Raw genomic sequence first — 9879 nt, forward strand, 5'->3', positions numbered from 1 at the left:
TCCATTTAATTGTCAAAACTACAAAACCTTTGACACATTTTAAAAGATTAGGTAGAGGACATACAGTTGCTTACGGCCATACCTCTCTGGCTCCGCCTGATCTCGTCTGATCTCAGAAGCTAAGCAGAGTAGGGCCTGGTTAGTACTTGGATGGAAGACCGCCTGGGAATCCCAGGTGCCGTAAGCTTTTTCATTTCTCTCTCTGGAAGAAATCGAGAAGGCATTAGAAAGTGACTCCTTTTTCATTATCAAAACTCCAAAACCTTTGACACATTTTAAAAGATTAGGAAGAGGACATACAGTTGCTTACGGCCATACCTCTCTGGCTCCGCCTGATCTCGTCTGATCTCAGAAGCTAAGCAGAGTAGGGCCTGGTTAGTACTTGGATGGAAGACCGCCTGGGAATCCCAGGTGCTGTAAGCTTTTTCATTTCGATCTGTAAAAGACACAGAGAAGGCCTTAGAAAGTGACTCCATTTCATTGTCAAAACTACAAAACCTTTGACACATTTTAAAAGATTAGGAAGAGGACATACAGTTGCTTACGGCCATACCTCTCTGGCTCCGCCTGATCTCGTCAGATCTCAGAAGCTAAGCAGAGTAGGGCCTGGTTAGTACTTGGATGGAAGACCGCCTGGGAATCCCAGGTGCCGTAAGCTTTTTCATTTCTCTCTCTGGAAGAAATCGAGAAGGCATTAGAAAGTGACTCCTTTTTCATTATCTAAACTCCAAAACCTTTGACACATTTTAAAATATTAGGAAGAGGACATACAGTTGCTTACGGCCATACCTCTCTGGCTTCGCCTGATCTCGTCTGATCTCAGAAGCTAAGCAGAGTAGGGCCTGGTTAGTACTTGGATGGAAGACCGCCTGGGAATCCCAGGTGCTGTAAGCTTTTTCATTTCGATCTGTAAAAGACACAGAGAAGGCCTTAGAAAGTGACTCCATTTAATTGTCAAAACCACAAAACCTTTGACACATTTTAAAAGATTAGGAAGAGGACATACAGTTGCTTACGGCCATACCTCTCTGGCTCCGCCTGATCTCGTCAGATCTCAGAAGCTAAGCAGAGTAGGGCCTGGTTAGTACTTGGATGGAAGACCGCCTGGGAATCCCAGGTGCCGTAAGCTTTTTCATTTCTCTCTCTGGAAGAAATCGAGAAGGCATTAGAAAGTGACTCCTTTTTCATTATCAAAACTCCAAAACCTTTGACACATTTTAAAAGATTAGGAAGAGGACATACAGTTGCTTACGGCCATACCTCTCTGGCTCCGCCTGATCTCGTCTGATCTCAGAAGCTAAGCAGAGTAGGGCCTGGTTAGTACTTGGATGGAAGACCGCCTAGGAATCCCAGGTGCTGTAAGCTTTTTCATTTCGATCTGTAAAAGACACAGAGAAGGCCTTAGAAAGTGACTCCATTTCATTGTCAAAACTACAAAACCTTTGACACATTTTAAAAGATTAGGAAGAGGACATACAGTTGCTTACGGCCATACCTCTCTGGCTCCGCCTGATCTCGTCAGATCTCAGAAGCTAAGCAGAGTAGGGCCTGGTTAGTACTTGGATGGAAGACCGCCTGGGAATCCCAGGTGCCGTAAGCTTTTTCATTTCTCTCTCTGGAAGAAATCGAGAAGGCATTAGAAAGTGACTCCTTTTTCATTATCTAAACTCCAAAACCTTTGACACATTTTAAAATATTAGGAAGAGGACATACAGTTGCTTACGGCCATACCTCTCTGGCTTCGCCTGATCTCGTCTGATCTCAGAAGCTAAGCAGAGTAGGGCCTGGTTAGTACTTGGATGGAAGACCGCCTGGGAATCCCAGGTGCTGTAAGCTTTTTCATTTCGATCTGTAAAAGACACAGAGAAGGCCTTAGAAAGTGACTCCATTTCATTGTCAAAACTACAAAACCTTTGACACATTTTAAAAGATTAGGAAGAGGACATACAGTTGCTTACGGCCATACCTCTCTGGCTCCGCCTGATCTCGTCTGATCTCAGAAGCTAAGCAGAGTAGGGCCTGGTTAGTACTTGGATGGAAGACCGCCTGGGAATCCCAGGTGCCGTAAGCTTTTTCATTTCTCTCTCTGGAAGAAATCGAGAAGGCATTAGAAAGTGACTCCTTTTTCATTATCAAAACTCCAAAACCTTTGACACATTTTAAAAGATTAGGAAGAGGACATACAGTTGCTTACGGCCATACCTCTCTGGCTCCGCCTGATCTCGTCTGATCTCAGAAGCTAAGCAGAGTAGGGCCTGGTTAGTACTTGGATGGAAGACCGCCTGGGAATCCCAGGTGCCGTAAGCTTTTTCATTTCTCTCTCTGGAAGAAATCGAGAAGGCATTAGAAAGTGACTCCTTTTTCATTATCAAAACTCCAAAACCTTTGACACATTTTAAAAGATTAGGAAGAGGACATACAGTTGCTTACGGCCATACCTCTCTGGCTCCGCCTGATCTCGTCTGATCTCAGAAGCTAAGCAGAGTAGGGCCTGGTTAGTACTTGGATGGAAGACCGCCTGGGAATCCCAGGTGCCGTAAGCTTTTTCATTTCTCTCTCTGGAAGAAATCGAGAAGGCATTAGAAAGTGACTCCTTTTTCATTATCAAAACTCCAAAACCTTTGACACATTTTAAAAGATTAGGAAGAGGACATACAGTTGCTTACGGCCATACCTCTCTGGCTCCGCCTGATCTCGTCTGATCTCAGAAGCTAAGCAGAGTAGGGCCTGGTTAGTACTTGGATGGAAGACCGCCTGGGAATCCCAGGTGCTGTAAGCTTTTTTATTTCGATCTGTAAAAGACACAAAGAAGAACTTAGAAAGAGACTCCATTTCATTGTCAAAACTCCAAAACCTTTGACACATTTTAAAAGATTAGGTAGAGGACATACAGTTGCTTACGGCCATACCTCTCTGGCTCCGCCTGATCTCGTCAGATCTCAGAAGCTAAGCAGAGTAGGGCCTGGTTAGTACTTGGATGGAAGACCGCCTGGGAATCCCAGGTGCTGTAAGCTTTTTCATTTCGATCTGTAAAAGACACAGAGAAGGCCTTAGAAAGTGACTCCATTTAATTGTCAAAACTACAAAACCTTTGACACATTTTAAAAGATTAGGTAGAGGACATACAGTTGCTTACGGCCATACCTCTCTGGCTCCGCCTGATCTCGTCTGATCTCAGAAGCTAAGCAGAGTAGGGCCTGGTTAGTACTTGGATGGAAGACCGCCTGGGAATCCCAGGTGCCGTAAGCTTTTTCATTTCTATCTGTAAAAGACACAGAGAAGGCCTTAGAAAGTGACTCCATTTTATTGTCAAAACTACAAAACCTTTGACACATTTTAAAAGATTAGGTAGAGGACATACAGTTGCTTACGGCCATACCTCTCTGGCTCCGCCTGATCTCGTCTGATCTCAGAAGCTAAGCAGAGTAGGGCCTGGTTAGTACTTGGATGGAAGACCGCCTGGGAATCCCAGGTGCCGTAAGCTTTTTCATTTCTCTCTCTGGAAGAAATCGAGAAGGCATTAGAAAGTGACTCCTTTTTCATTATCAAAACTCCAAAACCTTTGACACATTTTAAAAGATTAGGAAGAGGACATACAGTTGCTTACGGCCATACCTCTCTGGCTCGGCCTGATCTCGTCTGATCTCAGAAGCTAAGCAGAGTAGGGCCTGGTTAGTACTTGGATGGAAGACCGCCTGGGAATCCCAGGTGCTGTAAGCTTTTTCATTTCGATCTGTAAAAGACACAGAGAAGGCCTTAGAAAGTGACTCCATTTCATTGTCAAAACTACAAAACCTTTGACACATTTTAAAAGATTAGGAAGAGGACATACAGTTGCTTACGGCCATACCTCTCTGGCTCCGCCTGATCTCGTCAGATCTCAGAAGCTAAGCAGAGTAGGGCCTGGTTAGTACTTGGATGGAAGACCGCCTGGGAATCCCAGGTGCCGTAAGCTTTTTCATTTCTCTCTCTGGAAGAAATCGAGAAGGCATTAGAAAGTGACTCCTTTTTCATTATCTAAACTCCAAAACCTTTGACACATTTTAAAAGATTAGGAAGAGGACATACAGTTGCTTACGGCCATACCTCTCTGGCTCCGCCTGATCTCGTCTGATCTCAGAAGCTAAGCAGAGTAGGGCCTGGTTAGTACTTGGATGGAAGACCGCCTGGGAATCCCAGGTGCTGTAAGCTTTTTTATTTCGATCTGTAAAAGACACAGAGAAGAACTTAGAAAGTGACTCCATTTCATTGTCAAAACTCCAAAACCTTTGACACATTTTAAAAGATTAGGTAGAGGACATACAGTTGCTTACGGCCATACCTCTCTGGCTCCGCCTGATCTCGTCAGATCTCAGAAGCTAAGCAGAGTAGGGCCTGGTTAGTACTTGGATGGAAGACCGCCTGGGAATCCCAGGTGCTGTAAGCTTTTTCATTTCGATCTGTAAAAGACACAGAGAAGGCCTTAGAAAGTGACTCCATTTAATTGTCAAAACTACAAAACCTTTGACACATTTTAAAAGATTAGGTAGAGGACATACAGTTGCTTACGGCCATACCTCTCTGGCTCCGCCTGATCTCGTCTGATCTCAGAAGCTAAGCAGAGTAGGGCCTGGTTAGTACTTGGATGGAAGACCGCCTGGGAATCCCAGGTGCCGTAAGCTTTTTCATTTCTCTCTCTGGAAGAAATCGAGAAGGCATTAGAAAGTGACTCCTTTTTCATTATCAAAACTCCAAAACCTTTGACACATTTTAAAAGATTAGGAAGAGGACATACAGTTGCTTACGGCCATACCTCTCTGGCTCCGCCTGATCTCGTCTGATCTCAGAAGCTAAGCAGAGTAGGGCCTGGTTAGTACTTGGATGGAAGACCGCCTGGGAATCCCAGGTGCTGTAAGCTTTTTCATTTCGATCTGTAAAAGACACAGAGAAGGCCTTAGAAAGTGACTCCATTTCATTGTCAAAACTACAAAACCTTTGACACATTTTAAAAGATTAGGAAGAGGACATACAGTTGCTTACGGCCATACCTCTCTGGCTCCGCCTGATCTCGTCAGATCTCAGAAGCTAAGCAGAGTAGGGCCTGGTTAGTACTTGGATGGAAGACCGCCTGGGAATCCCAGGTGCCGTAAGCTTTTTCATTTCTCTCTCTGGAAGAAATCGAGAAGGCATTAGAAAGTGACTCCTTTTTCATTATCTAAACTCCAAAACCTTTGACACATTTTAAAATATTAGGAAGAGGACATACAGTTGCTTACGGCCATACCTCTCTGGCTTCGCCTGATCTCGTCTGATCTCAGAAGCTAAGCAGAGTAGGGCCTGGTTAGTACTTGGATGGAAGACCGCCTGGGAATCCCAGGTGCTGTAAGCTTTTTCATTTCGATCTGTAAAAGACACAGAGAAGGCCTTAGAAAGTGACTCCATTTAATTGTCAAAACTACAAAACCTTTGACACATTTTAAAAGATTAGGTAGAGGACATACAGTTGCTTACGGCCATACCTCTCTGGCTCCGCCTGATCTCGTCAGATCTCAGAAGCTAAGCAGAGTAGGGCCTGGTTAGTACTTGGATGGAAGACCGCCTGGGAATCCCAGGTGCCGTAAGCTTTTTCATTTCTCTCTCTGGAAGAAATAGAGAAGGCATTAGAAAGTGACTCCTTTTTCATTATCAAAACTCCAAAACCTTTGACACATTTTAAAAGATTAGGAAGAGGACATACAGTTGCTTACGGCCATACCTCTCTGGCTCCGCCTGATCTCGTCTGATCTCAGAAGCTAAGCAGAGTAGGGCCTGGTTAGTACTTGGATGGAAGACCGCCTGGGAATCCCAGGTGCTGTAAGCTTTTTTATTTCGATCTGTAAAAGACACAAAGAAGAACTTAGAAAGAGACTCCATTTCATTGTCAAAACTCCAAAACCTTTGACACATTTTAAAAGATTAGGTAGAGGACATACAGTTGCTTACGGCCATACCTCTCTGGCTCCGCCTGATCTCGTCAGATCTCAGAAGCTAAGCAGAGTAGGGCCTGGTTAGTACTTGGATGGAAGACCGCCTGGGAATCCCAGGTGCTGTAAGCTTTTTCATTTCGATCTGTAAAAGACACAGAGAAGGCCTTAGAAAGTGACTCCATTTAATTGTCAAAACTACAAAACCTTTGACACATTTTAAAAGATTAGGTAGAGGACATACAGTTGCTTACGGCCATACCTCTCTGGCTCCGCCTGATCTCGTCTGATCTCAGAAGCTAAGCAGAGTAGGGCCTGGTTAGTACTTGGATGGAAGACCGCCTGGGAATCCCAGGTGCCGTAAGCTTTTTCATTTCTATCTGTAAAAGACACAGAGAAGGCCTTAGAAAGTGACTCCATTTTATTGTCAAAACTACAAAACCTTTGACACATTTTAAAAGATTAGGTAGAGGACATACAGTTGCTTACGGCCATACCTCTCTGGCTCCGCCTGATCTCGTCTGATCTCAGAAGCTAAGCAGAGTAGGGCCTGGTTAGTACTTGGATGGAAGACCGCCTGGGAATCCCAGGTGCCGTAAGCTTTTTCATTTCTCTCTCTGGAAGAAATCGAGAAGGCATTAGAAAGTGACTCCTTTTTCATTATCAAAACTCCAAAACCTTTGACACATTTTAAAAGATTAGGAAGAGGACATACAGTTGCTTACGGCCATACCTCTCTGGCTCCGCCTGATCTCGTCTGATCTCAGAAGCTAAGCAGAGTAGGGCCTGGTTAGTACTTGGATGGAAGACCGCCTGGGAATCCCAGGTGCCGTAAGCTTTTTCATTTCTCTCTCTGGAAGAAATCGAGAAGGCATTAGAAAGTGACTCCTTTTTCATTATCAAAACTCCAAAACCTTTGACACATTTTAAAAGATTAGGAAGAGGACATACAGTTGCTTACGGCCATACCTCTCTGGCTCCGCCTGATCTCGTCTGATCTCAGAAGCTAAGCAGAGTAGGGCCTGGTTAGTACTTGGATGGAAGACCGCCTGGGAATCCCAGGTGCTGTAAGCTTTTTCATTTCGATCTGTAAAAGACACAGAGAAGGCCTTAGAAAGTGACTCCATTTCATTGTCAAAACTACAAAACCTTTGACACATTTTAAAAGATTAGGAAGAGGACATACAGTTGCTTACGGCCATACCTCTCTGGCTCCGCCTGATCTCGTCTGATCTCAGAAGCTAAGCAGAGTAGGGCCTGGTTAGTACTTGGATGGAAGACCGCCTGGGAATCCCAGGTGCTGTAAGCTTTTTCATTTCGATCTGTAAAAGACACAGAGAAGGCCTTAGAAAGTGACTCCATTTCATTGTCAAAACTACAAAACCTTTGACACATTTTAAAAGATTAGGAAGAGGACATACAGTTGCTTACGGCCATACCTCTCTGGCTCCGCCTGATCTCGTCAGATCTCAGAAGCTAAGCAGAGTAGGCCCTGGTTAGTACTTGGATGGAAGACCGCCTGGGAATCCCAGGTGCTGTAAGCTTTTTTATTTCGATCTGTAAAAGACACAAAGAAGAACTTAGAAAGAGACTCCATTTCATTGTCAAAACTCCAAAACCTTTGACACATTTTAAAAGATTAGGTAGAGGACATACAGTTGCTTACGGCCATACCTCTCTGGCTCCGCCTGATCTCGTCAGATCTCAGAAGCTAAGCAGAGTAGGGCCTGGTTAGTACTTGGATGGAAGACCGCCTGGGAATCCCAGGTGCTGTAAGCTTTTTCATTTCGATCTGTAAAAGACACAGAGAAGGCCTTAGAAAGTGACTCCATTTAATTGTCAAAACTACAAAACCTTTGACACATTTTAAAAGATTAGGTAGAGGACATACAGTTGCTTACGGCCATACCTCTCTGGCTCCGCCTGATCTCGTCTGATCTCAGAAGCTAAGCAGAGTAGGGCCTGGTTAGTACTTGGATGGAAGACCGCCTGGGAATCCCAGGTGCCGTAAGCTTTTTCATTTCTATCTGTAAAAGACACAGAGAAGGCCTTAGAAAGTGACTCCATTTTATTGTCAAAACTACAAAACCTTTGACACATTTTAAAAGATTAGGTAGAGGACATACAGTTGCTTACGGCCATACCTCTCTGGCTCCGCCTGATCTCGTCTGATCTCAGAAGCTAAGCAGAGTAGGGCCTGGTTAGTACTTGGATGGAAGACCGCCTGGGAATCCCAGGTGCCGTAAGCTTTTTCATTTCTCTCTCTGGAAGAAATCGAGAAGGCATTAGAAAGTGACTCCTTTTTCATTATCAAAACTCCAAAACCTTTGACACATTTTAAAAGATTAGGAAGAGGACATACAGTTGCTTACGGCCATACCTCTCTGGCTCCGCCTGATCTCGTCTGATCTCAGAAGCTAAGCAAAGTAGGGCCTGGTTAGTACTTGGATGGAAGACCGCCTGGGAATCCCAGGTGCCGTAAGCTTTTTCATTTCTCTCTCTGGAAGAAATCGAGAAGGCATTAGAAAGTGACTCCTTTTTCATTATCAAAACTCCAAAACCTTTGACACATTTTAAAAGATTAGGAAGAGGACATACAGTTGCTTACGGCCATACCTCTCTGGCTCCGCCTGATCTCGTCTGATCTCAGAAGCTAAGCAGAGTAGGGCCTGGTTAGTACTTGGATGGAAGACCGCCTGGGAATCCCAGGTGCTGTAAGCTTTTTCATTTCGATCTGTAAAAGACACAGAGAAGGCCTTAGAAAGTGACTCCATTTCATTGTCAAAACTACAAAACCTTTGACACATTTTAAAAGATTAGGAAGAGGACATACAGTTGCTTACGGCCATACCTCTCTGGCTCCGCCTGATCTCGTCTGATCTCAGAAGCTAAGCAGAGTAGGGCCTGGTTAGTACTTGGATGGAAGACCGCCTGGGAATCCCAGGTGCTGTAAGCTTTTTCATTTCGATCTGTAAAAGACACAGAGAAGGCCTTAGAAAGTGACTCCATTTCATTGTCAAAACTACAAAACCTTTGACACATTTTAAAAGATTAGGAAGAGGACATACAGTTGCTTACGGCCATACCTCTCTGGCTCCGCCTGATCTCGTCAGATCTCAGAAGCTAAGCAGAGTAGGCCCTGGTTAGTACTTGGATGGAAGACCGCCTGGGAATCCCAGGTGCCGTAAGCTTTTTCATTTCTCTCTCTGGAAGAAATCGAGAAGGCATTAGAAAGTGACTCCTTTTTCATTATCAAAACTCCAAAACCTTTGACACATTTTAAAATATTAGGAAGAGGACATACAGTTGCTTACGGCCATACCTCTCTGGCTTCGCCTGATCTCGTCTGATCTCAGAAGCTAAGCAGAGTAGGGCCTGGTTAGTACTTGGATGGAAGACCGCCTGGGAATCCCAGGTGCTGTAAGCTTTTTCATTTCGATCTGTAAAAGACACAGAGAAGGCCTTAGAAAGTGACTCCATTTAATTGTCAAAACTACAAAACCTTTGACACATTTTAAAAGATTAGGTAGAGGACATACAGTTGCTTACGGCCATACCTCTCTGGCTCCGCCTGATCTCGTCAGATCTCAGAAGCTAAGCAGAGTAGGGCCTGGTTAGTACTTGGATGGAAGACCGCCTGGGAATCCCAGGTGCTGTAAGCTTTTTCATTTCGATCTGTAAAAGACACAGAGAAGGCCTTAGAAAGTGACTCCATTTAATTGTCAAAACTACAAAACCTTTGACACATTTTAAAAGATTAGGTAGAGGACATACAGTTGCTTACGGCCATACCTCTCTGGCTCCGCCTGATCTCGTCTGATCTCAGAAGCTAAGCAGAGTAGGGCCTGGTTAGTACTTGGATGGAAGACCGCCTGGGAATCCCAGGTGCCGTAATTTTTTTCATTTCTATCTGTAAAAGACACAGAGAAGGCCTTAG

At 44.4% G+C, this 9879-nt stretch overlaps 42 non-coding genes across 42 annotated transcripts; all 42 read left to right on the forward strand.

Annotated features, from left to right (window-relative positions):
- Positions 1-68: 68 nt before the first annotated feature.
- Positions 69-187, forward strand: LOC144401492 (5S ribosomal RNA). The gene has a single exon (XR_013463427.1). It is a non-coding gene; the product is annotated as a 5S ribosomal RNA (ribosomal RNA).
- Positions 188-304: 117 nt separating this feature from the next.
- LOC144395824 (5S ribosomal RNA) lies at positions 305-423 on the forward strand. Its single transcript, XR_013457968.1, has one exon. It is a non-coding gene; the product is annotated as a 5S ribosomal RNA (ribosomal RNA).
- A 116-nt stretch (positions 424-539) lies between these two features.
- LOC144403722 (5S ribosomal RNA) lies at positions 540-658 on the forward strand. Its single transcript, XR_013465660.1, has one exon. It is a non-coding gene; the product is annotated as a 5S ribosomal RNA (ribosomal RNA).
- Positions 659-775: 117 nt separating this feature from the next.
- Positions 776-894, forward strand: LOC144391097 (5S ribosomal RNA). Its single transcript, XR_013454973.1, has one exon. It is a non-coding gene; the product is annotated as a 5S ribosomal RNA (ribosomal RNA).
- Positions 895-1010: 116 nt separating this feature from the next.
- Positions 1011-1129, forward strand: LOC144403733 (5S ribosomal RNA). The gene has a single exon (XR_013465671.1). It is a non-coding gene; the product is annotated as a 5S ribosomal RNA (ribosomal RNA).
- A 117-nt stretch (positions 1130-1246) lies between these two features.
- On the forward strand, positions 1247-1365 carry LOC144398230 (5S ribosomal RNA). Its single transcript, XR_013460377.1, has one exon. It is a non-coding gene; the product is annotated as a 5S ribosomal RNA (ribosomal RNA).
- A 116-nt stretch (positions 1366-1481) lies between these two features.
- LOC144403744 (5S ribosomal RNA) lies at positions 1482-1600 on the forward strand. The gene has a single exon (XR_013465682.1). It is a non-coding gene; the product is annotated as a 5S ribosomal RNA (ribosomal RNA).
- Positions 1601-1717: 117 nt separating this feature from the next.
- On the forward strand, positions 1718-1836 carry LOC144391098 (5S ribosomal RNA). The gene has a single exon (XR_013454974.1). It is a non-coding gene; the product is annotated as a 5S ribosomal RNA (ribosomal RNA).
- A 116-nt stretch (positions 1837-1952) lies between these two features.
- Positions 1953-2071, forward strand: LOC144401493 (5S ribosomal RNA). The gene has a single exon (XR_013463428.1). It is a non-coding gene; the product is annotated as a 5S ribosomal RNA (ribosomal RNA).
- Positions 2072-2188: 117 nt separating this feature from the next.
- Positions 2189-2307, forward strand: LOC144401494 (5S ribosomal RNA). The gene has a single exon (XR_013463429.1). It is a non-coding gene; the product is annotated as a 5S ribosomal RNA (ribosomal RNA).
- Positions 2308-2424: 117 nt separating this feature from the next.
- Positions 2425-2543, forward strand: LOC144401495 (5S ribosomal RNA). Its single transcript, XR_013463430.1, has one exon. It is a non-coding gene; the product is annotated as a 5S ribosomal RNA (ribosomal RNA).
- A 117-nt stretch (positions 2544-2660) lies between these two features.
- LOC144395825 (5S ribosomal RNA) lies at positions 2661-2779 on the forward strand. Its single transcript, XR_013457969.1, has one exon. It is a non-coding gene; the product is annotated as a 5S ribosomal RNA (ribosomal RNA).
- A 116-nt stretch (positions 2780-2895) lies between these two features.
- On the forward strand, positions 2896-3014 carry LOC144389665 (5S ribosomal RNA). Its single transcript, XR_013453806.1, has one exon. It is a non-coding gene; the product is annotated as a 5S ribosomal RNA (ribosomal RNA).
- A 116-nt stretch (positions 3015-3130) lies between these two features.
- On the forward strand, positions 3131-3249 carry LOC144401496 (5S ribosomal RNA). Its single transcript, XR_013463431.1, has one exon. It is a non-coding gene; the product is annotated as a 5S ribosomal RNA (ribosomal RNA).
- Positions 3250-3365: 116 nt separating this feature from the next.
- On the forward strand, positions 3366-3484 carry LOC144401497 (5S ribosomal RNA). Its single transcript, XR_013463432.1, has one exon. It is a non-coding gene; the product is annotated as a 5S ribosomal RNA (ribosomal RNA).
- A 117-nt stretch (positions 3485-3601) lies between these two features.
- Positions 3602-3720, forward strand: LOC144399184 (5S ribosomal RNA). The gene has a single exon (XR_013461329.1). It is a non-coding gene; the product is annotated as a 5S ribosomal RNA (ribosomal RNA).
- Positions 3721-3836: 116 nt separating this feature from the next.
- LOC144403755 (5S ribosomal RNA) lies at positions 3837-3955 on the forward strand. Its single transcript, XR_013465693.1, has one exon. It is a non-coding gene; the product is annotated as a 5S ribosomal RNA (ribosomal RNA).
- A 117-nt stretch (positions 3956-4072) lies between these two features.
- On the forward strand, positions 4073-4191 carry LOC144395827 (5S ribosomal RNA). Its single transcript, XR_013457971.1, has one exon. It is a non-coding gene; the product is annotated as a 5S ribosomal RNA (ribosomal RNA).
- Positions 4192-4307: 116 nt separating this feature from the next.
- On the forward strand, positions 4308-4426 carry LOC144389666 (5S ribosomal RNA). The gene has a single exon (XR_013453807.1). It is a non-coding gene; the product is annotated as a 5S ribosomal RNA (ribosomal RNA).
- A 116-nt stretch (positions 4427-4542) lies between these two features.
- Positions 4543-4661, forward strand: LOC144401498 (5S ribosomal RNA). Its single transcript, XR_013463433.1, has one exon. It is a non-coding gene; the product is annotated as a 5S ribosomal RNA (ribosomal RNA).
- Positions 4662-4778: 117 nt separating this feature from the next.
- Positions 4779-4897, forward strand: LOC144395828 (5S ribosomal RNA). Its single transcript, XR_013457972.1, has one exon. It is a non-coding gene; the product is annotated as a 5S ribosomal RNA (ribosomal RNA).
- A 116-nt stretch (positions 4898-5013) lies between these two features.
- On the forward strand, positions 5014-5132 carry LOC144403766 (5S ribosomal RNA). Its single transcript, XR_013465704.1, has one exon. It is a non-coding gene; the product is annotated as a 5S ribosomal RNA (ribosomal RNA).
- Positions 5133-5249: 117 nt separating this feature from the next.
- LOC144391101 (5S ribosomal RNA) lies at positions 5250-5368 on the forward strand. The gene has a single exon (XR_013454977.1). It is a non-coding gene; the product is annotated as a 5S ribosomal RNA (ribosomal RNA).
- A 116-nt stretch (positions 5369-5484) lies between these two features.
- Positions 5485-5603, forward strand: LOC144403777 (5S ribosomal RNA). Its single transcript, XR_013465715.1, has one exon. It is a non-coding gene; the product is annotated as a 5S ribosomal RNA (ribosomal RNA).
- A 117-nt stretch (positions 5604-5720) lies between these two features.
- LOC144395829 (5S ribosomal RNA) lies at positions 5721-5839 on the forward strand. Its single transcript, XR_013457973.1, has one exon. It is a non-coding gene; the product is annotated as a 5S ribosomal RNA (ribosomal RNA).
- Positions 5840-5955: 116 nt separating this feature from the next.
- On the forward strand, positions 5956-6074 carry LOC144389667 (5S ribosomal RNA). The gene has a single exon (XR_013453808.1). It is a non-coding gene; the product is annotated as a 5S ribosomal RNA (ribosomal RNA).
- A 116-nt stretch (positions 6075-6190) lies between these two features.
- Positions 6191-6309, forward strand: LOC144401499 (5S ribosomal RNA). Its single transcript, XR_013463434.1, has one exon. It is a non-coding gene; the product is annotated as a 5S ribosomal RNA (ribosomal RNA).
- A 116-nt stretch (positions 6310-6425) lies between these two features.
- LOC144401500 (5S ribosomal RNA) lies at positions 6426-6544 on the forward strand. Its single transcript, XR_013463435.1, has one exon. It is a non-coding gene; the product is annotated as a 5S ribosomal RNA (ribosomal RNA).
- Positions 6545-6661: 117 nt separating this feature from the next.
- LOC144401501 (5S ribosomal RNA) lies at positions 6662-6780 on the forward strand. The gene has a single exon (XR_013463436.1). It is a non-coding gene; the product is annotated as a 5S ribosomal RNA (ribosomal RNA).
- A 117-nt stretch (positions 6781-6897) lies between these two features.
- Positions 6898-7016, forward strand: LOC144395830 (5S ribosomal RNA). Its single transcript, XR_013457974.1, has one exon. It is a non-coding gene; the product is annotated as a 5S ribosomal RNA (ribosomal RNA).
- Positions 7017-7132: 116 nt separating this feature from the next.
- On the forward strand, positions 7133-7251 carry LOC144395831 (5S ribosomal RNA). The gene has a single exon (XR_013457975.1). It is a non-coding gene; the product is annotated as a 5S ribosomal RNA (ribosomal RNA).
- A 116-nt stretch (positions 7252-7367) lies between these two features.
- Positions 7368-7486, forward strand: LOC144398966 (5S ribosomal RNA). Its single transcript, XR_013461112.1, has one exon. It is a non-coding gene; the product is annotated as a 5S ribosomal RNA (ribosomal RNA).
- Positions 7487-7602: 116 nt separating this feature from the next.
- LOC144389669 (5S ribosomal RNA) lies at positions 7603-7721 on the forward strand. Its single transcript, XR_013453810.1, has one exon. It is a non-coding gene; the product is annotated as a 5S ribosomal RNA (ribosomal RNA).
- A 116-nt stretch (positions 7722-7837) lies between these two features.
- Positions 7838-7956, forward strand: LOC144401503 (5S ribosomal RNA). The gene has a single exon (XR_013463438.1). It is a non-coding gene; the product is annotated as a 5S ribosomal RNA (ribosomal RNA).
- A 116-nt stretch (positions 7957-8072) lies between these two features.
- Positions 8073-8191, forward strand: LOC144401504 (5S ribosomal RNA). Its single transcript, XR_013463439.1, has one exon. It is a non-coding gene; the product is annotated as a 5S ribosomal RNA (ribosomal RNA).
- Positions 8192-8308: 117 nt separating this feature from the next.
- Positions 8309-8427, forward strand: LOC144398386 (5S ribosomal RNA). Its single transcript, XR_013460533.1, has one exon. It is a non-coding gene; the product is annotated as a 5S ribosomal RNA (ribosomal RNA).
- A 117-nt stretch (positions 8428-8544) lies between these two features.
- LOC144395833 (5S ribosomal RNA) lies at positions 8545-8663 on the forward strand. The gene has a single exon (XR_013457977.1). It is a non-coding gene; the product is annotated as a 5S ribosomal RNA (ribosomal RNA).
- A 116-nt stretch (positions 8664-8779) lies between these two features.
- LOC144395834 (5S ribosomal RNA) lies at positions 8780-8898 on the forward strand. The gene has a single exon (XR_013457978.1). It is a non-coding gene; the product is annotated as a 5S ribosomal RNA (ribosomal RNA).
- Positions 8899-9014: 116 nt separating this feature from the next.
- LOC144398664 (5S ribosomal RNA) lies at positions 9015-9133 on the forward strand. The gene has a single exon (XR_013460811.1). It is a non-coding gene; the product is annotated as a 5S ribosomal RNA (ribosomal RNA).
- A 117-nt stretch (positions 9134-9250) lies between these two features.
- LOC144391102 (5S ribosomal RNA) lies at positions 9251-9369 on the forward strand. Its single transcript, XR_013454978.1, has one exon. It is a non-coding gene; the product is annotated as a 5S ribosomal RNA (ribosomal RNA).
- A 116-nt stretch (positions 9370-9485) lies between these two features.
- Positions 9486-9604, forward strand: LOC144389670 (5S ribosomal RNA). Its single transcript, XR_013453811.1, has one exon. It is a non-coding gene; the product is annotated as a 5S ribosomal RNA (ribosomal RNA).
- A 116-nt stretch (positions 9605-9720) lies between these two features.
- Positions 9721-9839, forward strand: LOC144398702 (5S ribosomal RNA). The gene has a single exon (XR_013460849.1). It is a non-coding gene; the product is annotated as a 5S ribosomal RNA (ribosomal RNA).
- Positions 9840-9879: the final 40 nt, after the last annotated feature.

Source organism: Gasterosteus aculeatus, chromosome 2, assembly GCF_964276395.1.
Source record: "Gasterosteus aculeatus chromosome 2, fGasAcu3.hap1.1, whole genome shotgun sequence".
Classification (NCBI taxonomy): Eukaryota; Metazoa; Chordata; class Actinopteri; order Perciformes; family Gasterosteidae; genus Gasterosteus; species Gasterosteus aculeatus.